The sequence below is a fragment of the Suricata suricatta genome, chromosome 8 (assembly GCF_006229205.1).
Source record: "Suricata suricatta isolate VVHF042 chromosome 8, meerkat_22Aug2017_6uvM2_HiC, whole genome shotgun sequence".
Lineage (NCBI taxonomy): Eukaryota > Metazoa > Chordata > Mammalia > Carnivora > Herpestidae > Suricata > Suricata suricatta.
Window position 1 is genome coordinate 121658484 of NC_043707.1, and position 27158 is coordinate 121685641.

The 27158-nt window shown below is 56.3% G+C and overlaps 1 protein-coding gene and 1 long non-coding RNA gene across 4 annotated transcripts in view; one reads left to right on the forward strand and one right to left on the reverse strand.

The window, feature by feature from the left end:
* The first annotated feature begins 1593 nt into the window (after positions 1 to 1593).
* AHDC1 (AT-hook DNA binding motif containing 1) overlaps positions 1594 to 27158 on the forward strand; it is a 63036-nt gene continuing 37471 nt past the window's right edge. The window contains exons 1-2 of one of the 3 annotated variants that reach the window (XM_029946687.1): positions 1594 to 1846; positions 2079 to 2176. The gene's annotated coding sequence lies outside the window, so the exon portion shown is untranslated. Of the gene's footprint in view, positions 1847 to 1994; positions 2177 to 27158 lie in introns of those variants that run through there. The other 2 variants (XM_029946688.1, XM_029946689.1) reach the window with 2 other exon arrangements.
* On the reverse strand, positions 13669 to 18190 carry LOC115298216. Its single transcript, XR_003911659.1, has 3 exons — positions 17928 to 18190; positions 17121 to 17276; positions 13669 to 13946 (listed from the first exon to the last, which is right to left on the reverse strand). It is a non-coding gene; the product is annotated as an uncharacterized LOC115298216 (long non-coding RNA).

Sequence of the window (27158 nt, forward strand, 5' to 3'; positions counted from 1 at the left end):
CTGCAGTTGGTGAAATGTCACCACCTGCCTTTGTCACACTCTGGCCATCACACTGCAGGGCCAAAGGAGGAGTCAGAAACAGGTGGGCCAAGGACAAAGGCACTGCTGGAGGAACTTCGGACATGGGGCAGGACAGACAAAGCCAGCAGACACAGGGCAAAGGAATGTCAGACACAGATGAAATGGGACTAGCAGAGCACCAGTCAGGGCTGATGTGGGTAGTTACTGAGGACTGGACAGTGATCCTGCATTATTCATTTTGGTGTCCCCTGTGAGCCCTGCATATCTCAGTTAACATTTGTTGAATTAAAGTATCAAGGGAGGACACACAGATGCTGGGAGTGAAGGTCAGACAGAGACCTGGAAGTCACAAGTCCCTGCCATGGTGCAGAGAGGAAGTAGGGGGCTTTGGGATCAGACAATTCCTGGTCTGAGTGTGCTTTACCAGTTCCAAATGAGGGGACCCAGGCCTCACTGCCCTCATCTCTAAAATGGAAGTGGTAACAGTACCATGTCGCCAGGTCCTTTTGGGACTGAAGGACCCTGCTGTGCCCAGTAAATGGCCGCAGCAGCAGTTTTCCTTCCTGGGCTGTCCAGCTACTTCCCCTTGGTAGCCAGGCCCAGGCAGGGCGCATTCCCATCTGCGGGGCTAGGCCAGGCAGGGGGCCCGGAGCTAGGGGCTGGATAACAGATGTGACCTGAAGAGGAGGTAGGTGAAAGTGCTGAGCCCAGCCCCCTGGCCACAGCAGGGGCTCTGAACTGTTGAATCCCAATCTTGCTTCCAGAAAAAACCAAAATGCTCAGTAGAACTCAGGAAGGGGGGAAGGGTGCCATTTGTGGATTATCCAGGACTTTGGTTGGTACTGGGGTCCCTGAATGAGGAGGAAACGGTGGTGGGCTTTGAGGTTTCCGAAGCAGCCCTCCCGTCAAAAACCGTTGTGCTTTACTCAATAAGAAACGTTTTCAGAGAGGGAGAACGTCCCCAGACTCAGAAAGCCAGTCCTCCCCTCTTTCCTGTTCGTCTGGCATTTAATTGGGGCGCCCCAGAAAGTCGCAGGCCCTTTGGCTAATCCCTTGATTCCCTATTCGACTCATTCCATTCTCAGACCCCGCCCCTTCGCTCCCACCCGCAACCTCCGCTCGATCCAGAGCCCCCCCCCGCAGGGAACAAGGAACGTGGGAAACATCCCTAATCCTTGGGGCGAACCAGCACCCTTGGTAAACGAGGACGCACCCCGCCAGAGGGGTCCGCGCGCAGACCCCGCAGGCTCAGGGCCGCGCCGTCGGAGCAGCCGGCACGGCCCCGCCCGCCCCGCTCGCCGAGCGGCCGGGGTGGGAACTACAAGTCCCGGCGTGCCGCGCGCGCGCTCCCCCCTGGGGTTCCGGATGGTGAGCAGCGAAGGTAAGGCGAGCTCGCAGAGGCAGCGGCGGCGGCGGCGGAGACGGAGAGAGGCAGGCAGGCAGGGCGAGGGCGAGAGACGGAGGGAGGGAGCGAGCGAGGCAGACCAGACAGACAGACAGGCGGGCGGGCGGGCGGGCGGGCAGAGCGAGCCACCCGCCAGGCTGCGCTCAGCCCCGCTCGCAGCGGAGAGAGCAGAAGGCAGGAGGAGGGAGGGGAGGAGGAGGAGGGAGGGAGAGAGGGAATCCAGCTACCACCACCCAAAGCCAGCGTCTGCTTTCTGTCCTCATTTCCTTTTCCCACCCAGCTCGGAAAGCGGAGAAAGGCAGAGAGAGCGAGAGATAGAGACAGTCAGAGAGACAGACAGACAGCCAGAGAGCGGGAGGGAGGAGGGCGGAGGAGGAGGAGGAGCAGGAGGAGGACTACGCGGGGCGCGTTCCCTCCCAGGTTTGCAATGGGGGGGTGGGGGTGGGGGTGTCCAGGGCTGTGAGAGTGTCTGCGCGGCGGGGGGAGCGAGGGGGGCACTGAGAGCGAAGGAGTGATCGAGGTGGGGGGGGGCGCCGCGGGCGCGGGGGGCCGTGTCCAGCGGAGTTAGCGGCAGAGAATGTGAGCCGAGACGCGAGCCATGCTGTCAGCAACGGCGGGCGGCTCAGGGCTCCTCCACGACTCCTCTCCCCAGCAGCCGGGCTCCCGCGTCGCTGCCGCCGCCGGAAGACAGACGCCCCCCAAAGCCCCTCGCCTGGCTCGGACCCACGGAGCCGGCAGCCCAGCACTCCGGTGAGTGGCGCCTCCTCCCCAGCCCTAGACCCCGCTGGGGACCGGCCGGCCGGGCTCTTTTGTGCAGCGCACCAGGGGGGGGCCCGCGCCCCTTCCGCGCGCCCCGGTCCGGTCCGCGGGACCCGGTGGCTGCGGTGCCCGCGGTGCGATCGGTCTTTGTTTCCACCGGGGCCCGCGGCTCGGCTGGGCTCGGCTCGAAGCCTGGCAGGCAGCGCCGGGAAGGGGGAGGGGGAGGTGGACGAGAAGGGGGGGTGGAGAGGGGGGGTTCTCGGGTTTCCTGGCCGCCCCGCAGCTCCCCCGGCTCGGGGGCGAGGTGCGCGCCCAGCGCTGCCGCGCGCCCCCTCCTCCTTCCTCCTCCCTCGGTCTTTGGATTTAAAACTGCAATTTGCTCTCCAGCTTGCTGAGAATGGGGGGGGGGGGATGAAGGGGGGACCGTGGGAGCGGAGAACAAGGCTGGATTTTAGGAACGGCGCTGGGAAAGGGGGAGACTGCGGAGGGAGGAGCCCCTCCCCTTCAAACCCCAAATCCCAAGGTTCCGCTGGTGCTCTGGGAGTTGAGGGGCGGGGACCCAATGACCCGGAGGGGGTGTGGGGCGGAGGAGGGATTTGGGGGTGGCCAGGGCCGGAGGGGTTGGGCCGCGTGCCCGGTTACCTGGCGAACAAAGTCGGCTCACTTTTGCATAAATAAATAAATAATCGCCTATCAATGCGTTTCCTCTGGGGCTCTGATTGAATCGGACCCCCTCTTCCCCAGGGGGTGGGGTGCTGAGTGACAGCTGTCAGCCCCCTGGGCCCGGAGCTGGGGGTGAATTGCTGAATCCCTATTCCTTTTGGCTGAGGGTGCCTTCTCCTGCTGGGTCCCGGTCCCCGGGCAGAGCCAGAGGGGCAGGGGGCTGGCTCTGAGTCTAGGAAATAACCTTGTTTCCTGTTCTACAGGAAAAGGGACAGCGACCCAGAGTTTGGGGGCTGGGGATGAGGACTGATGGGAGCTGGAGGGGTTCCCTAGCAGCCTGACCCCCCCAGCCTCCTGCCAGGCGAAGGGGCCAGCTGAGGGAGGAAGGATGTGGGCCTTTCTGGCCGGAGGCGGGAGCTGGGGCTGTCCCTGAGGCGGGCAGCGGGCACAGAGCGGGAGGAGGGAGAGAGAAAGAGAGAGAGAGAGAAGCGGGGGCGGGAATTCTCTACCGCAGACCCTGGGGGCCAGGGCCAGATGTGGAGGGGTGGGGAGTCCCCCCTCCCTCCTAGCTTGGGGGCCCTGGGGCTGGGCTGGGAGGGGCTGAGCCTGGTGCCCTCGGTTCTGCACCAGTGCCTGACTGGCAGGGCCAGCTGAATTTGGGCCCAGGCGTCACCCTGGGAGGCAGGGCCAGGCTGCACCAGCCTGGTCCCTGAGCACAAGGAGGGACCCTTGGGGGGCCTGTGCCTGTCTGGCTGGGCAGGCGTTTCCCGCCGGACCAGTTGGTGTCAGGCGGGACTTGGCCCCAGCTCCCTGGGCAGAGCTCAGGGTGTGAGGACAAGCTTTGCCTCCGGGTCAGGGTGGCCACATTTTGTCCGCCACTGCTGCTGCTGCTGCTGCTGCTGCTGCTGCTGGCGGGGCGGGGGCATGTGCCCAGGCCTGGGCAGAGTCCTGCCAGGAGTATTTGGGGTGTTTCTATTGTTGGCTTGTTCCTGTTCCGTGTGGCCCCGTGTGTGTGTGTGTGTGTGTGTGTGTGTGTGTGTGTGTAACTGTGTGAGCTGGGGCTGTTAAGTGAAAGATTATCAGTCTGTCCATCCCCCCCACCCCTGGCTTAGAGGCTGGGCTGTGGTGGTGAGCTTTGGGGGGACCCCCCGAGGTGGCATGTGCATGCCGCTAGCCATCTCCCTCCTTTGAGCAGATGTATATTTATTTTTATAGCAATGGAAAATCAAACTGGATAGTAAGTTGAATTCATTTTTTTTCTCCTGCTGTGTCAATAGTTGGAATAACCCCAGAGACTGGTGAACTTCTTGCCCCAGAGCTCTTACCCTTCAGAGGCTAGAAAGATCAGTGAGGGTATGAGCTTAGGGGGACCAGTGGGCACCAGTCCAAACCAGTGACTCTTGTCCCTCTTGGTCTGGCACTGGGGCAGGTGCCGGATAGGCAGGTGGTGCCCCTCCCCAAATATCCACCCCCTATTCCCCAGGGTGTCGTCTGGCCTCCCAGCCACCTCCTTGGTCAGTGCCTAAGCCGTGCCCGACCCCTCAGGGACATTCTCCTGGTGGGCTCCCTCCTCCTGCCTGGGCTCCGGGCCCACGTGCTGATATTTATTTTCTGTAGTAAAATCCATTTTTAATGCCGTTACTTTTGAAATAATATAGAGAGAAACAAATGTGATGTGTTTAAGTTGCCCTCTGTGAGTTTTTAATGTGATCTATGGCTGAGGTAGTGATGGAAGGAGCTGTTGGGCTTGGAGAAATTTGGTGTCATAAAGAAAAAGAGCTTGCTGTTTATTGCGGTGGCTGGACTGGGGGGTCTGGAACAGGGTCGGGGGGCAGGGAGCCCCAGCACCCCTAGGTGATGTGGATGGACAGAATTGCTTCTCAGTTTGGCAGTATGCGTGGTCCACGGTTATTTTGCATTGCTTCCCAGCCCTTGACTGGGACTTTGGCGAGGGGGCTTGGGAGTTGGGGGGCTGTTTCCCTCATTCCACCTGCTTAGATCTTGGCAGGGAGGCTTCTGGCCCCCCTGCTGAGCTAAGTGGAGGTGTACTGTTGGGACCTACAGGAGATTAAGAAATGGGATCTCCACCTGAGGTTGTGGCTGTTCCACAGGCTTGAAGGGCCAAGTGTCCCTGGCTGGCAGCTGGGGGCGGGGGGGGGGGTGTTTGCTGCTGTGGACTCGCAGAGCCCTAGAGGGACATTGCTGGTTCTCAGATCAGTCTAGAGCATTGACTTTGAGCCACTCCCTCCACTTGCTTCTGTTCTCCATTGGGTAGGGGCTTTCTCCACGCAAACCTGATCTCCCTTACTTCCCTTCAAACCCCCAACGTCCCACCCCCAGGCCGACTTTTTTTGTTTGTTTGAGGAATACAGAGCTCTGCGTCTCTTGCCAGTCACCCTAGACCAGGGGTGCCATGCCATGCCTTCATACCAGACGACCAGACACTTCTGGTTTGGTTGAGTGAGGTCAAGCAGACTCACTATTATGGGATGGAGCCCAGCCCCATCTCTGGGTCCCCTGGGTCTCTTGGGACAGCTCTGGAAAGGGGGAAAGCCAGGATGGGGACTGCAGTAGGGAGGAAGGATAACATTGTTGCTAATGCCAGCAGATGGGCCCCCCAGGGAGAGAGCTGGGGGAGGGGAGTGGGGGGAGGAGAGAGACCCTTACAGCCACTTGCAAGGTGGAGAGAGGGAAAGATGGTGGCAGAAGCCAGTGATGAGGGGGTGAGAGAGCAAACAGGCAAGGAGAAGAGCCGGGATTGCAGCCCCTGGAGGTGGGGCCCAGGGGACCAAGAAGGCCTAGGCATGTGCTGTTCCCCACCTTACAGCCTGAAATGAGCAGGCATTGTTTTTGGAGAAGAGACAAGCAAATGTCCCTGGGGAGAGAGAACAGGACAGGTGTCTTTCCCAGGACGGAGGGAGAATAGAGAGACAGGGGGATTCCAGGGGTCACTTGACTAATGGTCCTGCCCCAGAGCTGCGGCTCCCCTGTGCCTTCTCCTAATGTCTGAAGCAGAGCAGAGCCATTCTTCGGACCTGGGGGCGGGGCCTGAGGCAGGTACAATGCCCCACAGGTTGTGTACGCGCTCTAAGCCTGGAGGCACCTGGGATTTTAAAGGCAGGGAACTTGAGGGCTCTAAAGACACCAGGGGCATCATCCAGCTGGACCCCCTGCCCACCCTGTTTGACCAGAGAAAAACAAGCCTAGAGAAGGGATCCATTTGCCCAGGGTCACAAATGCTTGGCAGTGCCAGGCCTGGAACCCAAGCTCTTTGCGCTCTATCACTCTGTAGTTAGAGAATAAGAACAGCTGCAGGGGGCCTCTTGGGTGCAGAGGGGGGCTAGAGCCTGGAGGGAGGAGCAGGCGGGCACCCTTGTGGCCAGAGCCCCCCCAGGGGAGGGGGAGGCGCCGCTGCCGGGAGAGAGAAGGAGGGAGGGGAGAGAGGAGGGGAAACAGTGAGTCAGGCTTCCAAGAGCTGAGGATGAGAGAGCCAGAGCTGGGAGGGAGAGGGCAGGGAGGACTGCTCAGAAGCTCAGAGCGGGAGGGGGCCCAGCTGGGGGCAAGGAGAGCTCTAGAGGGAGGGAGCCAGCCTCTGGCCCCGGCCCAGCGGTAGGGCTATGCGGAGGGAGCAGCCAATATGGACTTTGCTTGTGGTAGGTCAGCGTCCCTTTCTTTCCCTATGATTCCACGCCAAGGTCTCAGGAGGAAAACTGTGTCCTCCCATCCCTTCCTCAGTTTCCCCATCCACTGTGAGCCTTTGGGACTTGGACTAGTCTTGGAGAGGGAGTAGGGGCCACAGAACCGGTGAGGAGGGTACTGAAGGGGGTCACCTCTAGTTCCTTGCTGTGTGCTGGAGGTACTCTGGGAGCCTGCCACCAGTGTCCCTCTTAAGTTCTCTGAGTTACTGAGTGGAGATGTGGGGGTACAGGCCATGAATGCTGGGGTGCACTGTGTGTGTGTGTGTGAGAGAGAGAGAGAGAGAGAATGAGGTGCTGGTCTAGCAATGGTAGGTGAGCTACCCGGGGCCTCTCAGGATGGCCAGTGCCTAGACAGGATCACAGTCCCCACATGTCCAGAACCAACCTCGCCTTGGGGAGGGGGAGATACTCCTATATTCCAGAGGCTCTGGAGAAGCTGAGAGGTAGGAATAGCCCCTGTGGGAGCCAGTGAGAATTGCCTATGCAGCCCTGCTTGCCTAGAACTGGGGCCAGAACTAGAACCCTCCCCAGGGACTGGGTGGAAGAGAGGAGGGAAGGACCCCCCTCCCACCCAGCTCACCAGAAACTATGGCTCTTAGCCCCTCCTTCTCCCAAGACCTAGTACCTCTCCCCCAACCCCTCCCTCCAGGATCCCAGCATCTCTGCCATTGGCTTGGGGATAAGGAAGGTGGGCACTGAGGACCCCCTCTTCCCCCCCCAGCTTTGGTGGAGGGGTTGATGAAGTGAGGGTAAAGTGAGGCCCTCTGCCTCCCCATTTACATACACATACACAGATTCAGCTGCAGTGAGTCCCTGCTTTCTCTCCTCTTTCTGCTCTGGGGTCCTTGGCCTGGGAGCCCAGAGGAGGGGCCGCTTCTGCAGCTGGCTAGCCCCGAACTCCCAGCTCAGCCCAGCTGCTACTGAAGCTTCCAGAAGCTGCAGCTCTGCATCCCCTCCCCACCCCTGAGCCAAGACAGGCCTTTGCTGACCTGGGGGAGGGTACCTTGGGAAGCGAGTGGGCACCCTTAGAAGGACTAACACAGACAACCAGACAGATGGGTGGTGGAACAGATGGACAGAGACACCCACGCACAGGCAGACGGAGAGAGACGGACAGATGGACCAGGACGGGGAGAGACGGACAGACAGAGGTGCTGGCAGAGAGAGGAGGAGTCTGAAAAATGAAAGGGCCTGGGGAGAGAGAAACAGAGAGACTGAGATGTGGAGACACAGAGACACCAGAAGGGAGACCCGGTGACTGAGATAGGAGGAGGAGAGACACAGGGAGAGAATGAGAGACAGGAAGAGATAAAGAAAAGGGGAAACCCAGACGGAGAGAAAGAAAGAAAGCCGAGAGAAAAAAAGAAAGCCGGAGAGGCGGAGAGGCTTGAGGCTACAGACCACAAACAGGGATTTGATGAGAATCTGGAAGGTGTTTTCTCCTGCTTCCCTCCCCAAACCCTTGGGCCAGCCAAGTCTCCATTCCTTCCACCCCCGGCTCAGTTTCCAGCTGCTAAAGAGGTCAGAGAGAAAGAGAGAGAACAAGAAAGAGAAGCACAGAGAGACCCCTCCACCCTGCTGTTTTTTGTAGGGGAAGGAGTTGCTACAGCAATTTTCCCAGCTCTGACCCCTACTCCAAAGGTGGACATCCTTCTTGTGTCAGAAAAGATCACACACCTCACACACTGGGTGTGTGTCTCCTTGTGTAAATGTACCCCCATACTCATACCTGTGCACACAGGCCTTCACACACATACTTTGTGACTTATGAATCTCCACCCTTGCAATCATCCTGCATGTCAGAAATGAAACTGGGAAATGCATATCTATGCTTCCTTACCCATCTGGGCAGTGACACACATGCCTCGTCATGGGATCTCAGGACACACACACACAGTCACACCCTCACCCATGCACAGTGGCAGTTGTGCCAGGGCAGAGGGAGGGCTCCTTCTGGAGGTGAAGATCAGTGTTCCCAGGTGTCTGGGCGGGGAGGTATGCCCTCCCCCTCCTTCCCAGCTGGCAGGAGGCTGGGGGCCCTCTCAGCCAGGGGGAGCCTTCCTAGGGAGTTGGCTGGTGGGTTGGGTGGTATGAAAGAGCTATCTGAAAGTTGGTGAGGGTGAGTGTGCGCACGTACACACATGGGCACGTGTGTATAGGTACAAGATGGCAAGTGTCTGCTATGGTGTGTGTGAGAGAGGAGCACGTGTGAGGTGGGATATGGGTGTGATGCAGAAGGTCCAAGGTGCGTGGAGTCTGTGGGTATATGTGTGATAGCTCCCTGGCAGGTATGTATACGCGGATGCATGTATATGTGACAGGTGTGTGTGAGTACCTGATTTTGCGGAGTGGGGGTGCATGTAGTGGGTGTACGTACTTGTACGTGAGGGTGCAGGGCCCTGGGGGCGAGCTACATGTGTGTGAGGGTGCAGGGTTACGCAGATGGGGCGGTGCAGGGGTGGGGGGCGTAGGCAGTGTGCACGTATGAGGGGTAGCTGCCTGTGGGAGGCTGTGAGCTTGCAGCCAGGGTTGGAGGGCTGTTTTCCAAGGCCACGGTGCCACTTGAACAGAGGCCATCAGCGTGAACACATGCGAAGGGGCTCCAAGGCTCACAGTTGGGCACTGACCCACACAGATGCACAAGGACAGGCATACCCGCCCCTGTCCTCCCTCTTCCTCTCTCCTGGCGTCAGTGGTTTTCAAAGGAGCCTCCACGAGGACTGTTTGCTGTGCAGTTCCCCCCACCCCCCAGCCTGTGCCTCTTCAAACACAGTGATGCCCTCCAGGCAGCTTTGTGGAGGCTCCTGCCTCAACCATCTGAAGGCAGATGGGTGGGTTGAGATCCGCTGCTGCCCCCCAGGGAGCGAGGAGGCGGCTCTGCTCCTCTGGCCTGGGCACAGGCTGAAACAGATGGACAACCCCCCCCCCCCGCGCCCTCCCCCACTCTCCACACCCCCGCACAGGGTCTAGGGGTGGGCAGGCATCCCCACCCCCAGAAGAGGGCTTCTAGCAGGCGGTTCTGCGCAAAGGTTAGGACTCTGCCCATCATCTCCCTGGAGGGACACCTACCCTTCCATGGCCCCATCACGTGTCTGCACACAGGGACCCAACTACAGCCCCTAACACCTGAATATACCCTGCCGCTCCCTTACTCGCAGCTCCAACACCCCTAAATACACAACTGCTCCGCCTATAAACACACAGCCCCAACACTTCCACAAGCATACCACCTCTCCACATATATCCACCTCTCTGGCATCCAGCAGCCCCGCGTACACACACAGCCCCACCATGCCCCCAGACATGCCACCGCCACGCACCTCCCCACACAGACACATAGGTACAGCCCTAGTAATGAACCCAAACCCAGGTTGTTAGGGTCCCCAGCATACTCCCAAAACCCAACACCCAACACACACACATTTAGCAACTCCCTCTTTAAACCAGCACCTGCCCAGATCCACACAGGACCGTGCTGCAGCCCTGATACCCTCGACATCCCCAAACTCTCAGAGCAGCAACACCTCACCAGATGCACACACAGACTCTCCCTGCAGCCCCGACATTTCCCCCACCTGCAGCCCAGCACCTCCCCAAACACGCAGTCCAACCCCTGCACCTTTCCAAACACACAATGTCCCCCCCATCACGCATATGCACACTGCCCACTCGACACCCACTCGAACAAGAACGCTCCCTGCAGCCACACCATTTACGTCCAACACGCAGACATAGCTTGAGTCCTAGGATACTTCTAAACAGACGACGTCCCCCCGGCTTCTCATGCCTTCCCAGGCATGCACATGCACGCACACATGCACGCGTACTCCCCCGTAGACCCAACACTCCAACAGGCAGTCCTCGGTATATCCTCAGCTCCAGTCCTTTCCTCAGCCATCTAGGGGGCCCAGGGACAGCCATACACCTCTCCGAGCACACACAGCAGCAGCTCGGTGATAGCCCATTCACCCCTTACAGCCCACAAGCAGCTCTCTCCTGCCCCCCTGTACCCCCACCTCACCCTGTCACATACCCCAGCTCAGTTGTTCTGCAGCCCTCACTCCCTGCCCCGAACGTGCCCCCGCCACCCACAGCACTCTCCATCATGGCTCCCCACCCCACCTCTGCTCTGGAGGGCCCCCCTCCCCCAGACACCCTCCTAGACCACTTCAGTCAGCCCGGCACACACACTTGCTCACTCTTGTGTGCTCTCTCTCCTCTGCTGTCCAGTCCTCCCCCACTTCGCAGGGCCTCCTCTGCCACTTCACTGCCCCAGGCCTTTCATTCCTGGACAGTGAGCCTGTACATCTGGTTCAAAGCTGCCCCGCCCAAGACCCTGTGCTCTGGGGCACCCTGGCCTGGGCTTTTGGGGTTTGGGGCCTCTTTGGGAGCTCCTGGCACCTGGTCACCCTGGTCTTTCAGCCAAGAACTCGGAGTACCCAGCCCTGCCCTGGATTGGACATATATATGGGGGGAGATTTACCCCCAGCCTGTGCATTCTCAGGTGCCTGCCAACCCCCGCCCCCATCCTCCCTTGGCTTACTTGAGGGACATTGGGCCTAGGGCTTCAGGGAGAGAGAGAGATGGTGAGGTGTTGGCTTGACGTGCTCCCTCCCCCCTTACCTTCACCCACCGCCCACCTTCATCTGCCCCCCCAGCCCCCCAGATCTGGGCTTCGGGGCTTGGTCTCCCTGGGAGTCAGTTCCGACAGTGAAGGTTACTTTACTAGATGCATGATTTTAAACGGAATCTCCACCATCTGTTCCACCCCCTAATTACAGATGCACAGAATCCGCCTCAGAGGGCAGCGTGAGGGGAGTGATTTAGAGGCTGAGCTGCTTCTGCCTGCATTAGGGCTGGGGAGATTGGGGGGGTGCTCTGGGTATTGCTCACAGCACCCCCCCCCCACATCCCATGCCTTTCCCAGGGGCCCCTCATGCCTCTTCTCTTGCTGAGGAAAGGCTCATAGAAAGTTTCCCCCGACCCCCAAGACCTGAAAGAGGTAGCAACTGCCATACTGAGGGAGGGGTCCCCCAGTACATTGCCTGTGTCCCAGGCCCCAAGTCCTGGGATGCAGGCTCCATTAGAGCCTTAAAAAATTCAGTGGATCGATCTCCTGCCTGCCTCTTTGCCCTGGGGAGCCACAGACTCTGGCCTGGCCCAGCTGTCTGGCCACACCAGGGGTAATAGGGGACTGGTGAGGGAGAGACTGGGTCAGAGCAGAGGTGGGGGTCCCTGGGTTCTGGCCGCAGAGGGCGTGGGCAGACACACCGAGACCCATCAGGTGTGTTTGTGCGCATGTGCCCATCCGCCTTGGTGCAGCTGGCATGCCAGACTAGCACCGGGGGCCGGAGGGGATGGGCCAGGGCCAGGGCCTGGGCCTGGGCCTCAGGGTCCCGAGAGACACTGGACCATACACACTCTGAGGGATGGACCACCTTTGCCCTGTGGGTGCCAGGGACCTGGCCCCCAGCCTGCTTGGCGGTGGCAGTGGTGGGCACACTGCGGTAGACGCAGGAGCATTCACTGCAGGGAGAAAGGGAGCGAGGTTGGGCTGGAGGAATTTTAAAGATTGCTGCAGGCAGGAGGGTCTCTGGAACCCCGTGGAGCGGGCAGTCATGCAGAAGTAATCCTATCGCTGCCTGCCTGGAGGAGTGGAGGGGAGAGGGGGCAGGGAGGGGAAGGCTGGAGCTGCTGACCCTTTCCCACTTCAGCCTCTGCCCCAGCCGGCTGTGGGGGGCGCCGGAGACCCCAAGGGCCTTCCCTGAGGAGGCACCTTGTCTTCTCCATTCCACTGTGGCCCATGCCCCCTGGAGGGGCAGCACCACAGCTGTTGCTCAGCTCCAAGCTCCGGGTATTATAAATAATGCAGCTCAGAGGTGGGGGCCAGCTCAGCCCCCGGTCACCTTGGGTCACCCAGTGTGGCATCTCCAGCTGGCAGCCCTGTGGCAGAGCCCCTCTCCCTTCCAGCCTGCTCCTCATCTTTTGCTGTGTGAGCTTGGGCCAGACGCCCAGCCTCTCTGGGCTGGGGCCCAGGGCAAAGGAGTGTGGAAGAACCCAGAAAGCCCTGTGCTTTTGTCCCACCCCCTAGCCCTCACAGGTTAACTGGGAGCTGCCTCAGCCAATCCCGGCTGGAGATGGCTGGCCTGCTCTACAGGGGCACCTTACCCATTCTGGTTCCTCCATTTTGCAGATGGAGTAACCAAGTCCAGAGAGGGGGGGATGGCCAAGGCCAGCCAGCTGATGAACCCCCTCCTTCCTGCCCCATTCTGCTGTCACTCAGGCTCTTCTCAGCTTCAGCTCGGCTAAGAGCAGGGCCTGGGGGGTGGGGTGGGCGGGGGATGTTTGGGAAAGTGGTTGCGGCTGAGAGGTTGCCATGGCGATGCTGCAGGATGCCGAGCTGAAGTGGGGGTCCTACAGGGTCTCTGGGGCCCCCAGCTCCACACCCCTGTGGTCTTCTCCCCATCTTCTGTCCCCCACCCAGATGCCTGTCAGGCAGCTTCAATGACAGGCTGGGTGGGTGACAGGTGGTGCAGGTGATGGGCTGGGTGGGTGACGAGCTGGGTGGGTGACAGGTGGTGCGGGTGCGAGGCAGGCAGGTGACAAGCTGGGTGGTGACGGGCCCTGCTGATGACAGGCAGGGGGTGTGGTTGGCGAGGATGCTGTCTCCTGGCTGGTGGCCTGTTGCAGCCCCCCACCCTCATCCATGTGCACACACGTAGACTCTGGGCGCCGAGCTTGGGGCTAAGATACTAATGAGGCTTATTACGTGTGGAGGGGCAGGTGCCCAGCCTCACTAATGAGAGGCCTTTAACAAATAGGGGAGACAGCTGGGGGCTTCGAGGAATTTGGCTGGCCCTCCAGAGCTGAGGCCCTCGGGGTCCCAAACTGGTCGGAGGATGGCTGGAGGATTGGGACTCCTCCCCTATCCTCTGGCTGCTTGGGTTTCTGCTGGTATTGCCACAATCAGAAGAGGTACCATTGTTCAAGATTTTGCTATACTGCACCAAACCCTTAAATGCATCGTCTCGTTTCGGCTCGACGCTTCTAGGATGGAGGCACTGTTATCCACTTTGCAGATGAGGAAACTGAGGCTGAAAGAAGGCAAGGGACTTAACACAGTTTCTGGTGCAGCTGGGATTTTAATTCAGGTCTTTCTGTCCCCAGAGACAATGCCCTTAAGCACCCTATCAGTAAAACTCAGTAGAATGCTTGGTCCAGACTCAGACCCCTTTTCAAGGCCTCGGTTTCACTCTTCTGGAAAACGGTTTCACTCTTCTGGAAAACGGATGTGTGGTGGAAGGGTAATCACCATAAGCTTCTCAGCTCTGACTTGAATGGCTTCAGGGACTCCTCCAGGTAGCTGCCCCAGACTCACCCCGTGTGGCCCAGATTCTGGACTGGAGAGAGGGCAGGGCTCAGTGTTGAGGGAGCTGAGCTGAAGAGAGGACACCTGGGATATGTGAGCCACTTCCTGCATTGTGCTCGCTTGGAGGCTGAGGCCTGGAGAGCAGCAACCGCCCAAGGTCACACACCCAGTGAGCTGTAGGGCCCCATGGGATCCCAGGTCTCCTGGCCTGTTGAAAGGGCGGGGCTGGGTGTGGTGCCTTGGCACCTCCTCCTGGGCCCCACCCACCAGCCTTAGCTTCTTCCCTGGAGTCTGTGAGCCCCCAGCTTCTAGGAGGGTGTAGAAGGTTCTTGGCTGTCTCTTTAGAGCCATGCCCCCTCCCAATCAATCTGGGTCCCTAGTGTCAGTTGAACCCCTCCCTTTGGGACCCATTGGGGTGGAAACTCCCTGGCAACAGCTGATCGATGGATTAGGGCCCTGACATTGGTCTGGGGCCATAGCACAACCCTGGAGGGACCAGGCTGGGGCTGGGGACTTGGAGGGGAGTTTAAGAGAGAAGAATTAGGCTCATAAATCTTTGAGCAGCTCACTTCTCCTCCTCCTCAGACCTCACCAAACCTGCTGCACATCCAAGGCTGAGGATTGAGGGAAACCACCTTCCCATTCCCCTTACCCTCCAACTACAGCCCAGCCCCTCCTGAAATTGTACCCTCTACAGGGAAGAAAGAGTTGTGGCTACTGCATGTCTCCAGACTACTGCATTTGGCCTCTGATTCATAGTGGTAGGTAGGGCAGAGGACTTCTGTGCCTCAATTTCCCCAGCCTTGAGTCTGAAATCCTCTCTTGATGCCTGTCCGCTCAATCAGGAAGGAGCTTTAAGACCAAGAGGGATTTCACAGCTGCAGGACACATGGCTCTGTCCTCAGAAGCCCCAGTCTGAGATGAGAAGCCCAGCTCTAGCCTTGGGAGCCCTCAAACCCAGAGGTGAGGTCTAGAACCCAGGCTGGGCATGTGCTGAGGTTCAGGTGGGGAGTGAGTGGTGCTGAGTGGCTTTCTGAAGCAAAGGCTGAGGCCAGGGGGAGGGCAGAGGAAAGGTGATGGTTTGCTTAGAGGCCTGGAGAACCGTCTTTGGTTGGGGGTTGGGCGGGGAGGGTGTGTGGGGGGAGCCTGGAAATGTCTGGCTTTCCCACTGGCCTGGGCAGCAGTAAGCTGAAGTTCTGGGGCCCTCCTGGCTCTCCGGGGAACCCACTGCTGCCTGGCCCTGGGGACCCAGGCGTCCTGGCGGGTGAGGGCGGGTCTCCAGCAGGCTCCCTGCCAAACCCCGCAGCCTGCTCACCAGGAATCTTGTTGCTGAGAGATGGAAAATCCCGGCCGGGCCTGCAGCTCATCCCTCCCCTCCGGGAGGAGGAGGGGCCCAGAAATTCCTTCCTGCATTCCCCCTCCCATTTGGGGCAGGGCTCTTCTTGGTAGTGGGTGGGGCTGGGGGGCCCAGGACAGGCCTCTAAGGCTCTGGGTCACATGTCCTGGAGCCCAGCCCAGCCCGCAGTGGGCACCAGGGCACGCTGGAGGCAGAATGGGTCTGGTGCAGATGAGGAGGGGTAGGGGTGGGGTACTGAAGCCAGAGGGGGCCTGGGCCTGGGGCTGAGCCTGGTCGTGGCCCCACTCACTCCCCCAGGGCGGAGGGTGAAGAGTTGGTTCTCTCCTTGGACAGGAAGACGAATGATCCCATTATGGGAGCGTGATTTTATTCCACGTGTCACGGAGTCTGAGATTAACTTGCTCACCAGTCTGTGACAAACCCCTCACACCCTCACACCCAACACACGCACACATACACGCACAGAGACACACACATATCCTTGGTCTTACAGCGCACATCCCACGGGCTCAGGTAAACATTTCCACAATAGAACACACAGCAGAGTCTCACGGAGATACAAGAAAACACACACATCTAGACCCGAGGCTTCAAAATCACAACATTCCCTCACTCACCCCAAGGCCACATAGACCCACAGCTGCAAACAGGCAGTCCAGGGGGACGCTCGAAGCCCTACTTGGACAGGCACAGATCAAGGACACACAGTGCCCTGTAGACACAGATACACTTAGACACACACAAACCCAGACACAGTCATGCGGACAGGCATAGACCAACAGCCACACACACTGAGACAAAGGCCCAGATACATCCAGAGACAAAGACAGGCACAGACACACAGCCGGCAGTGCGCACACAAGCACAGGCGTGCATACCCGGACACAGACAAAGACAAATAAATGCCCAGAGGTTTTGCTGTGGACAGATGTACGGAGCACGCACATCTGGGCCTCCTCGGCCTCCCTGCCCGGGGACGTGGTAATCTGGCGCCTGTGGCTCCAAGGAGAACTCTGAGGAATCTCTCAGAGCCCCCCACCCTGGGCCCAGAGCCAGCCCCCACCTCTGGCTCAGGGCCCGTGGCCAAGGCTATGGCAGCCACACCCTCACTAGAGCTGTGACATCTCTTACCTTACCCTGCCTGTTGGACACACACAAGCACACCGTCTCCCCTCCACATGCTTATGGCACCGTCCCCCCCATGTCCACAGTTTCTCACTCACCACCCCTTAGGTGTCCCCTTCTTGCTCCATGTCTTTCTCAGTCACCCTCCTCCCACCCCCAACCCCAAGCCTACATGCACAACCTCGGGCACCTACACCCTCACCTTTCCTCACACAGACCCACACAAACCCAGCACACAGGCTCTCTCTCACGTGCACCCTTCCCTTCTCACGCGGACCCCCATGGGCCCATATACATGCGCTTCTTTACATCCCCACCTTCTCTCTCATGGACTCATTCACAAATGCAGCGGGCGCGCAACCACGCTCCCTGACATGCATCCTCGCCACTTTCTCACATGCGTGCGCGCACGCACACACTTTCAGAGCCTCCCTCACACCATCACTTTCCTTCCTCTGTCTCTCACAAACATTCCCTCTGCCAAGAGCGTAGCTCTGCCGCAGAGCAGCCCCTGACAGTATTTGTCACTGTTCTCCACCGCGTCCTTGGCCTGCCTGGCCTCGGTCCCTTCCCCTCCACCTCCAGCCCTGTACGCTGCGGCCTTGTACTCTTCTGTCATTTCTGTTTAGCCAGCAATTATATACAGAGCATTTGTTCAACAAATGTTGATTGAGCATGGATTATAGGTTAAGCATTGGGGACCCTCGTGACACAGGTCCTTACCTCCTAGAACTCTCAATTTTGTGACTTTGTTGCTTATCTCACTGGATGAGATTTTAAGGTAACCCTTGATCCTGTTTGTTGACGGATGTGTAGGCACTCACAAGAGGAAACATATGGGGGAGGTGTTCCAGACAGGGGGAACAGCATATGCAAAGCCTGGAAGTAAATCAAGTATGGTATAGTAGGCAAATGGGGCGATGTTGAGAAGAGATGCTGCATAGAAGTCAGGAGCCAGATGTCACAGAGTTTAGCTGCTGTGCTCACAGACTTGGATTTTGTCTAGTGAGCCACAAGGAGTCATGGGAAGTCTTTAGGGGCAAGATAAGGTGGGGAGAGACTGGAGGCAGGGAGGCTAGTCGAGAGGCTTGCGTAGTACAGATGGGAGATGATGGTGGTCTGATCTAGAAGAGGCAAGTGGGATGGAAGAGGAGGCTCATTTAGGAGCAAGGACCTATGGTGTTCCAATTCTTCCCTGTGGGACCTCCGGAAAGTCACACACCCTCTAAGCTGGGTCCATCATGTGAGGTCGGGACAGTATAGGAGCTGGGCTTGTAGTAAATGTTCAACTAGTGGTAGCCATTGTTGTCATTATCAGCAGGGCACAGGGGACATCCGATGAAGAAGAGATTTACAGAGCCTCTACTGAGTGCTAGGTACTCTGCCAGGTGCTGGGGCCCAGGGGTGAGGTAGTCTGCAGCTCTGAGTAGCTCAGGCTCCTGATAGCCACGACTCGCGTGGACAGGATAGGGCTGAGCGTGGGGATGGAGGCGAAGCACCCTGGAAGATTAAAGGAGGATGAGGCAGCACCTGTCAGGGCTCCAGGTGGCTCATGAAGGAGCTGGCATTGAGCCAGACCCTAAAGAGACTGGTTGAACTTGGGCTGACAGAGGTGGAGGGAGGAGCTTAAGATAAAGAGAACCTAGTGGACAATAGCCTGAGGGCAGGCCAAGGAGCCTAGTCTGGCTGTTGTGTTGGGATGGGATCTGGGATCATGGAGGAGGACCCAGGCCACCAGGCGGAGGGTTGGTCAGCATGGGGTTGAGTCGCACTCTAGAAACCTGATTGGGTGGTGGTGACATAACATTGGGGGGTGGTGACATGGAATGTGGCCATTAGAGACCGTGCTCCAGGTTCTGCAGCTAAGCCATTGGATGACCTCAAACAAATACTGTACCCTCCTTGGTCTCAGTTTCCCCATCTGTGTGATGAGGTGATTAGGCTTGAGCGGGAGGGAATTCTGGTATTATGCCCTAGGGGTTGGTCTGGCCAACTTTATAGGGCATCATGTGGCCTAGAATTCTGGGCCTCAGCAGTACTCTCTTACTGGGCATTCTGAGCAAAAGAAAGAAACAAATTGAGGGGTTCCCCAGAGACAGATTTGGGGCCCTCTGAGTGAGGGGCCAGGAGCTCAGCATGGAAAAGGGGCATCTTTGCCAGGATCAGACTCCAAGTCCCAGAGGTAACCCAGAAGAGAAGGCCAAGGTCCCTCTTCCCTCCTGCCCTGACCCTTGTGGCGGTGTATGTTGGCCATGTGCCCAGAAGGGCACAGTGCCCAGTCCCTGGCCCAAGGGGTGTTGGGACCCTTCCTGCCCACTCAGGGAGGAGCAGGGCTGGAATTCAGGAATGTGGCCCAGGGGTTGGGGTCCCCTGAGGGTGAGGAGCCAGGAGGCCCATCTCAGGGTGGCAGGGGCAGGTGAATGCCTGTGGGTTCCACCGTTGACATTTGGGGTTGCCAGGAGTTGTGGTGTAGGGCAGGTTCTGGTGACCCCACCCCCACCCCCACCAGCCACCCTGGATCCTAGCTGCAAAGGGCCCTTTAAGCATCTCACCTGTGAGGTGGGGCTGGTAGAGAATTAATTTCCTGTACTATTTTAATTTTGCTGTACTTAATTTGCTGTTTATTTTAATTAATTAACGGCGGGTAATCGTCTATCGGAACTTGCTGCTGCTGGCTTCTCTTTCTTTTCAGAGGGGCGGAAGGCCGGGCCAGGGGATCGCAGAGTCAGCTCTGGGGGAGAGGGAGAGCCCTGGGGGTAGGAGCCTTTTTCCCTTCGCCCTTCTCAACCCAGAGGTCTTCTCCACTCTCCCTGGCTCTCCTCCAAAAGGCCCTTCGCCCTGCTCCTCAATTGTGGTGCCTCCGCCTCCTCCCTCCTCTCTCCCCAGGTTGGCCTTAGGGCTTCATGTGTGGTAACTTGGCGAAGAGAGGCCAAGGCCCCTGCCTATGCCCCAGTGCAGATATTTTAATGTCATAGATGGTGGTTTAGAGGACAGGGAGCTTGGCTTGGGACCCAAGCAGCACTTAGAGACTGGTTTGGGAACCTTTCAAAGTGGCGGGGGTGGGGGGGGGAATCTGCTTTTTAAACAGCAGCCCCGTTCCCCACTCCAGTGCCCAAAGAGCACACCAGTTTGTGTGGTCAGGCCTATAGGACCCTAGCATGCCCACCCACCCGCAAACACATCCACAGCATGTTTTCAGTTATTACTTAATCTCTAGGACTGACCTCCAGGGGAGAATCATCCCCTGTAGAGATGAGGAAATGAGGCTCTGGAAGGCTAAGTGACTTGCCCAAGGTCACAGGGCAACTAAGGGAAGCAGGGCCTGGGTTCTGGTTGGAAGCCCTCTGGCTGCATAGAAAAAGTTAACAGTTGGAGGGAGGGAAGGGGAAGTGGCTTGGGGATCAGGGTGGGGTGGGATTAGGTCTGAAGACTGATGGACCCAGGAAATGGGTCCTCTGGCTTAGGGGGATGTGGACAGAGCAGGGGGTCCTTGCCACAAGGGGCTTCCGGAGGTGTGAGACGTCTCTGCCATGTGTTTCCATTTCCCTGTGTGTCTTCAGTTATCTGTTTGGAACTGGGGTTTGCTTTGTTACTTGCACTGGTGGAACCCTACTTTTATTTAGCAAGCACTTACATAGCGTTTCCCCATATTCCAGGCACTCTTCTAGCTTTATCAGTGGATATTCATGTCGTCATTATAGCAGCCCTATTATGGTCATCCTTATTTTACATATCAGAAGACGGGCTTTGAGGGGCACCTGGGTGGCTCAGTCAGTTAAGTATCCGACTCTTGATCTCGGCTCAGGTCGTGATCTCAGGTCGTGATCTCGTGATTCCAGAGTCTGAGCCCTGCATCAGGCTCTGTGCTGATGATGCAGAGCCTACTTGGGATTCTGGCTCTCCTCTCTACCCATCCCCCACTTGCACGCATGCTCACGCACTCTCCCTTTCAAAATAAATAAATAAACATAAGAAAATTAAAAAAAAACAGGCTTTGAAAGGTTAAGCAACTTGCCCAAGGACCCCATAGCTAGTATCTGGTGGACAGCTTTGCAGAGTCCTTGTACCATATTCCCCTGCCCTCTTAGTGCCAGAGATGAGCGATAGGAGCAGCTCTGAATTCTCTGGAGATGTGGCATCTTTGGGGAGCCTCTAGTCTAAGTTGAAAGGGAGATCTGGTCCCACCCTCTCCAACTCCAGGGCTGCTAAGGAAGGCAGGACCCACAAATCGAGACCTGTTTTGTCGGGGAAACAGTGAGCATCAGGTGGGCCTGGCTGGGAGGCACCGATCAACAATTAGGAAACCTCCGGTGGAGCTGGATTGGGCTGCAGTGCTGGCCATGGGGGCAGGGCGGGGTGGGGGTGGGGGTGCAGAAATGAAGGTGGGCCTCAGATTGTGCCCTCAGAGAGCTTGCTGTCTGGGAACGCAAGGCAGACTTGTCTGAAAGGTTGCCAGAGTTGTAGAAGAAAACAGGAGGGAAACATCACAAAGCACAGCACAGACAAAAAGAGTTGGAGCTTTGGACCCCATGTGAGCTTAGTTACTTGACTCCCTTCTAAGCCTCAGTTTCCTCATTCACCAAGGGGAAATAAAAATGGCGTTGACTCTATAGGGTTTTATGAAGTTCTAATGAGATGAAGTGTGAAGGGTGCTCTGGAGCAGGGGCTCGGTGAACATCCATCTATAGATGCTAAAAGCCAATCTCTGGAGAAGGAAAGGGTCCCGCCCCTGGGGCTGGCATTGGAGCAGATCAGGATAGGGACCGTGGGGGTGGGGATGAGAGTCACCTTTGGAGTCAAGCTGCTGGAGTTTAAATTCCAAATATGATGAGTCGCTTGCCCTCTCTGGGCCTTGATTTCCTTGTCTGTAAAATGGTGTTATAATAGTGCTCCCCCGGCCCCCATAGGGTATTATGAAGATTAAACCAGTTAATTCATTTATTCAGTAAGCCATAATGAGTACCTGCTAGGTACCAAGTATATTGCTTCTCATGGCAGATAGTAAGTGGTCAATACATGTTAATCATCTTATTATCATTCATATTGGGGGTGGCTGTTCAGGGAAGAGGAAGAGGCGGAGGCTTTTAGAATGGAGATGAGTGACACAATAAAATGCTATAGAAGTAACAACAGGCTGATACCTTAGCTCAGGAGGCAGGTACTTGTATTTTCCCCAGTTTGTAGATAGGAAACAAGTTCAGAGAGACGTAGTGACGTTCTGGAGAAATAGCTAGTAGGGGGTAGAGCTGGAGACTGAGAGACTCAAAAGCCAGGCTGTTAAATCACAAAGCTATAAACCTGCTCAAGAGATGTCGTAGGGTGGGGGCAGTGACCCAGCAGAGGAAGGAGGGAGAGACCTTGCCAGGAGAGGGACCGAAGTGGGCAAGACCTCCAAATTCAGGAAGCAGTGAGGGAATGGACAAGTCAGCAGCGTACGCTTTCCCAGTGGTTTTCCCCAGCCATAAACAAGGTATGTATGAGCCCAGGGTAAGGAGGAAGTGAAGGCTGGAAGAGGTCATCTTGAGAAATGGGCACAGCTAAAAACGATGGGGAGCCAGCCCATTCCAGGTGCAGCACACAGTATCAGCAAAGGCCTGGAGGTGAGAATGAGTAGCATGGCTTAGGGCCGAGAAGTGGAGGAAATGGCTAAGAGAGGGTCTGAATGAGGGTTGGGAGGCCTGGTGGCCTCAGGGGCAAAGGGAGAGTGACAGCCCCAGGGAAATAGGGAGGGTGACAGATTTAAGAGGCTTAGCTAATATAGAAATAGAAATTCCCCCCCCCCCCCACATCTGGACAGGAAATAGAGCATAGTGATCAAGAGGGCAGGCTCTGGAGTCAAATCTTAGCCGGGCTGCTTCCTACCCTGTGATCAGAGCAAGTTGCTTGGGGCCTCATTTTCCAAGTGAGGTGTACGTTGGCCCCCATCTAAGATGGGGCGATCTGGGACGCCTCGGTGGCTCAGTTAGTTAAGTGTCCGACTTCGGCTCAGGTCATGATCTCACAGTTCATGGGTTTGAGCCCCGCGTTGGGCTCTGTGCTGACGACTAGCTCAGAGCCTGGAACCTGTCTTCCGATTCTGTGCCTCCCACTCTCTCTGACCCTCCCCTGCTCACTCTGTCTCTCTCTGTTTCTCAAAAATAAATAAAACATTAAAAAAATTTTTATAAGATGGGACAATCTGTGAGAAGGCATTAGCACAGTGCCTGGTGCATGGTAAGCACCTGATTCATTCATTCACTCCCCAACTACCAAGTGGGCATTTAGTGTCAGGTACTTTTCAAGGGCACCCAGCAGAGAACAAAGCAGAGAAAACCCCTTGCCCTCAAGGAGCTTACCTTCAGAGGGTGAAATAGTTAACACCAAAATAAAGTAAAAGACACGGCGTGTTAGATGTTGATAAGTGCCAAGGAGAAAAATGAAACCAAGAAGGGTTTCACCCTGGGGAGGGCCAGGGTGGCAGGGTTAAATAAACTTAGAAATGGAGGCTAGTGTCCGTATTATTTGTATAGCAGGTTTTAGTAGAAAAAGCACCTTCCAGTTTATAAGGCATTTTTCCTTCATGAGACTCACTCAAGGTGTAGGTATTGCTGTCCCCCTTTTATAGATGAGGACATTGAGGCTCAAAGAGAAGAATCTGCCCCAGGAGTCACAACTGCAAGGACAGTGCTGACTCCCTAGGACTCCGGGTTACAAGAGAGTGTCATTCCCGAAAGTCTAGGGGACAGAAGGAGTGAAGGGTTAATGGGGGAGGATACGGCCAGTGGCTGAGGTGGGTCAGTGTCCAGGGATGGAGGTGACCCGGAGAGCAGGGCCAGAGGCCTGCTTCCTGGAGGCCGAGCTGCAGTCAGCATACCGCAGCATGGCCTGATCAGGGTGAGTTCAGAGAGCGGCTGGACCCAGGGGCAACCCTGAGGGCAGAGCGGGGGCAGCCGGCTGGGCCTGAGACACTGTGTGATTGAGCAAAGGGGCAGAATCTGTCCAGAACTGAGTGAGTGTGTGGGTGGCATGGCCACCGTGGGGAGGGGGAAAGGGGAAAGGAAGAAGTTAGCTCCACTGACCAGACAAGAGGCCCACAATGAGGAAGGAGGTTGTCGGGAGCCAGAGCCTGCCTTGAAGGCTCTCGAATGTCAGGCTAAAGACCTCGGAGGCAGTAGGGAGCCATTACAGGTTTTGGAGCAGGGACATTGTGTCATGAGAATGACGCTGAGGAAGACGAATGGGGCACTAGGTGGAGGAGGCTCAGTGGAGGCATTCTGGAGGTGGGGAGCCCGCTGGGGGTGGGGAGCCCGCTGGGGGGGGCTGTCATAGCTGAGCAGGTGAGAAATGGCGAGGTCAGATTGGAGAAGCTGCTTGGACTAGTGGAAAGAGGGACCTGGGAGACAAACTCGACCACTAGCCTTGGGGTCTGCCTCACATTTTCTTTCTTTATTTTTCTTTGGCCTCACATTTTCTGAGGGGCTCTGGGCTAGTCCTTTGCCATCTGTGTGCCCTTGTTTCCCCACTTTAAAAAAAATTTTTAATGTTTATTTTTGAGAGAGAGAGACAGAGACAGAATATGAGTGGGGAGGGACAGAGAGAGAAATGGAGACAGAATCGGAAGCAGGCTCCAGGCTCTGAGCTGTCAGCACAGACCTTGAGGTGGGGCTCAAACTCACAGACCACGAGATCATGCCTTGAGCCAAAGTTGGACACTCAACTGACTGAGCCACCCAGTGCGCCGCTTACTCCTGACTCTCTGACTCAGCCTCTAAGTCTGTCTCTGGTATCTACCCTCCCTTCCCTTTCCCAAGGCCATTGAGAAGGGCCAATGGGCTTTGATCCCTCTAGGGGAGTTCAGAAGTGGAGACACCCTTTCCATCTCAGAAAAGAGTACTGGGGCCCATCTCCTGAGATCAGAGTGGAATCTGGACCCAAACAGCATGTGGTACATGTTAGCCTCTGGTTTAGACACTGGTCAGCAGTACTATCCAGGAGGAGGTAATCTAGATTAGATTAGGCCATAGTCTTAGGCTGGATTCTAGATTTATGGCGGGTTGGATTTGGTCATCTAGAACAGAGGTTGGCAGACCTTCTGTAAAGAATTCGATAATAAAAATTTTAGGCTATAGGGGCGCCTGGGTGGCTCAGTCAGTTAAGCCTCCGACTTCGGCTCAGGTCAGATCTCATGTCCGTGGGTTCGAGCCCCGTGTCGGGCTCTGTGCTGATGGCTAGCTCAGAGCCTGGAGCCTGCTTCTGGTTCTGTGTCTCCTTCTCTCTCTGACCCTCCCCCTCTCATGCTCTGTCTCTCACTGTAATAAAATAAAACATTAAAAAAAATTTTTTTTTAATTTTAGGCTATAGACCATTGGGTCTTGGTCATGAGTACTCAGCTCTGCCATTGTACCTTGAAAGCAGACATAGACTGTGCATGCATGAATGAGCATGGCTGTCTTCTCATCAAACTTGAATTATAAAAACGGATAGCAGGTTGGATTTGGCTCTTGGGCCAGAGTTTGCCAACCCTTGATCTAGAACCTCCTTCTTCCTAAGGATGTCTAGATTTAAATCTTACTAGACAGTGATCTAAGCAAATAAGGTTGTGGTGTCTGGCTATCAGGCTGGTTAACATGGAAGATAGTCTAGACCACACTCTTGCTGGGATCTAGATATTGGGAATTGGTGAACAAGAAATGTAATGGAAAATGGTTTAAAGCAGACTAAGCCGTAATCTCTGGCTGGGACTTGATTCACAGAAAGCTGGGGTGGGGTGGGGTGGGGTGGTGAGATTTAGACCAACACATAAGGCTGTGGTCTGAATATAGGGAAGTGGGTGAGCTAAAGCCACACAGATATTGATCTAGAGCAGGCAAAGTCTTGGCCCTAAGCCAGAGTACCATATGATCTAGAACAACACTGTCCAATAGAAATGTAATGGGAGCCATATATGTAATCTAAATTTTCTAGTAGCCACATTAAACAAAGTTAAAAGAAATAAATGAGTTGATCTTAATAATGTATTTCATGTAACCCATAATACCCCAAATATTGCCATTTTAACATATCTTCATTATAAAAAGTATTGAGGTAGTTCCCTTTTTTTTTCCACATTAGGCTTCCAAATCTGATGCATATTCTGTGCTTACGGCCCATCTTAATTCCAATTAGCCACATTCCCAGTGCTCAAGTTAGTTTCCACCTTATTGGGCAGCACAGGTCTAGAAATGGGCTTTTCTTTGGGACCAGGATCCAGAAGAGTCATGAGCCAGAATGATCTGGAGTGAATAGAGTTGGACACTCCAGAGATTATACTTTTAGGAGACCTGAAGTGGGTATAGATTAGCTCACCCTACGAGAGCATCCAGGCTCTCGGTTGAGAGTTGGAGGGGTTCTGTCCTTTGCAGTCCTGAGCATGTGGCCTCCAGCTCTTCCCTCCCTCATCCCAGTGTCACCTCTGACTCTGGAGTCTGGGCTGGCCAGGCAGGTGGGGGTGGGGCAGGGTAGCAGCTGGACCCTTGAGGGAACAGGAGCTCCACCCCTCCAAGCCAGCTGCTGCCAGCCTTCCTGGACTGACTGTGTGGAAACAGGGGGCCCAGAGACAGAAATAAACTGCCAGGTTTCCGGGGCGGAGTGGGGGGCCTGCCAGCCTTTGTGCTTCCTTGCTGGGGCGGGGGCGGCGGAAGCAACTCCATGCCCTGTCCCAGGCTGTTACCCCACTGTGACATCTCCCCTCACCCCCAGGTGCCTTCATTCCCATGGCTCTGAAGCTAGGCTAAGTCTAGAATTTGGTGGGTTAGTGAACCCTGCAGGCCCAGGAGCCTGGGTCAGACCCTTGGGAATAAAGGGGGATCTCCAGGGTCCTGGAAAAAGCTTTGTGGCCGTGGGGATTGTCCTATGTGCTCATTTCTAGGACCCCACCCCAGGAAACCTGCTAGCTACCCCAGGGCAGAAGCTAACCAGATTCAGAGCGCTGCCGTGGTATGTTAATTAGACTAGACTAGGAATTGGAAGATCTGCATTGGATGCTCACCTCTGCCACTAACTGGCCAAAGGCAACTTTGGCAAATCACACTATGAGCCTCAGTTTCCTCCCCTTTAAGAAGGGGGCAGTGTTTGTCCTGGTCTCAGGGCCCTACAGTTCAGTAGTTAACTCAGACTCTGGTGCCAAAGTTTATCTGACTCTGGCCTGTGCCATTGTGTGAACTTTATTTAGCAGGTCATTTAGCCTTCCTGAGCCTCAGCTTCTTCATCAGCAACAAGGGGATATTACCTACTTATGGGAACCTTATAATCAAGTAAGCTAATACATGCAGGGCAAGTACTCAGTGTTGGCTATTACCATTGGGTAGTTAAGTTCAGTTGGGTTATTAGTGAAAATGCATTATTCACATGCAAGGAATTCTTTCCCTTCAAAAAGAGTTCTCTCGGACCCCCTCATTTTATAATTGGAAAAACTGAGGCCCTCAAAAGGGAAGGGGTTTTGCCCAAAGAGAGGCACAAAGCAAGTAAAACCTTTATTTGGTACCCACCATAGAAAGCCAGGTAGCACATCCCCAATTTACAGGAAAGGAAATCGAGGCCGATGATTGGCCACTGGTGCACAGTGGCGCTATCCAGTGAGGCCCGAGTCCGCCGCTGGGGAGGGAGTGCCCAGACCGTCTGTGCTCACCCGAGGTGGGGCGTACAGGTAGCGGGCGCCCCGGAGCCGCCGCCCGAGCCTGGTGCGCTATTAATAATCCCGCCGCTCGGCCCGCCCGAGAGCGCAGGTCCGGACCGCCGCCGGGC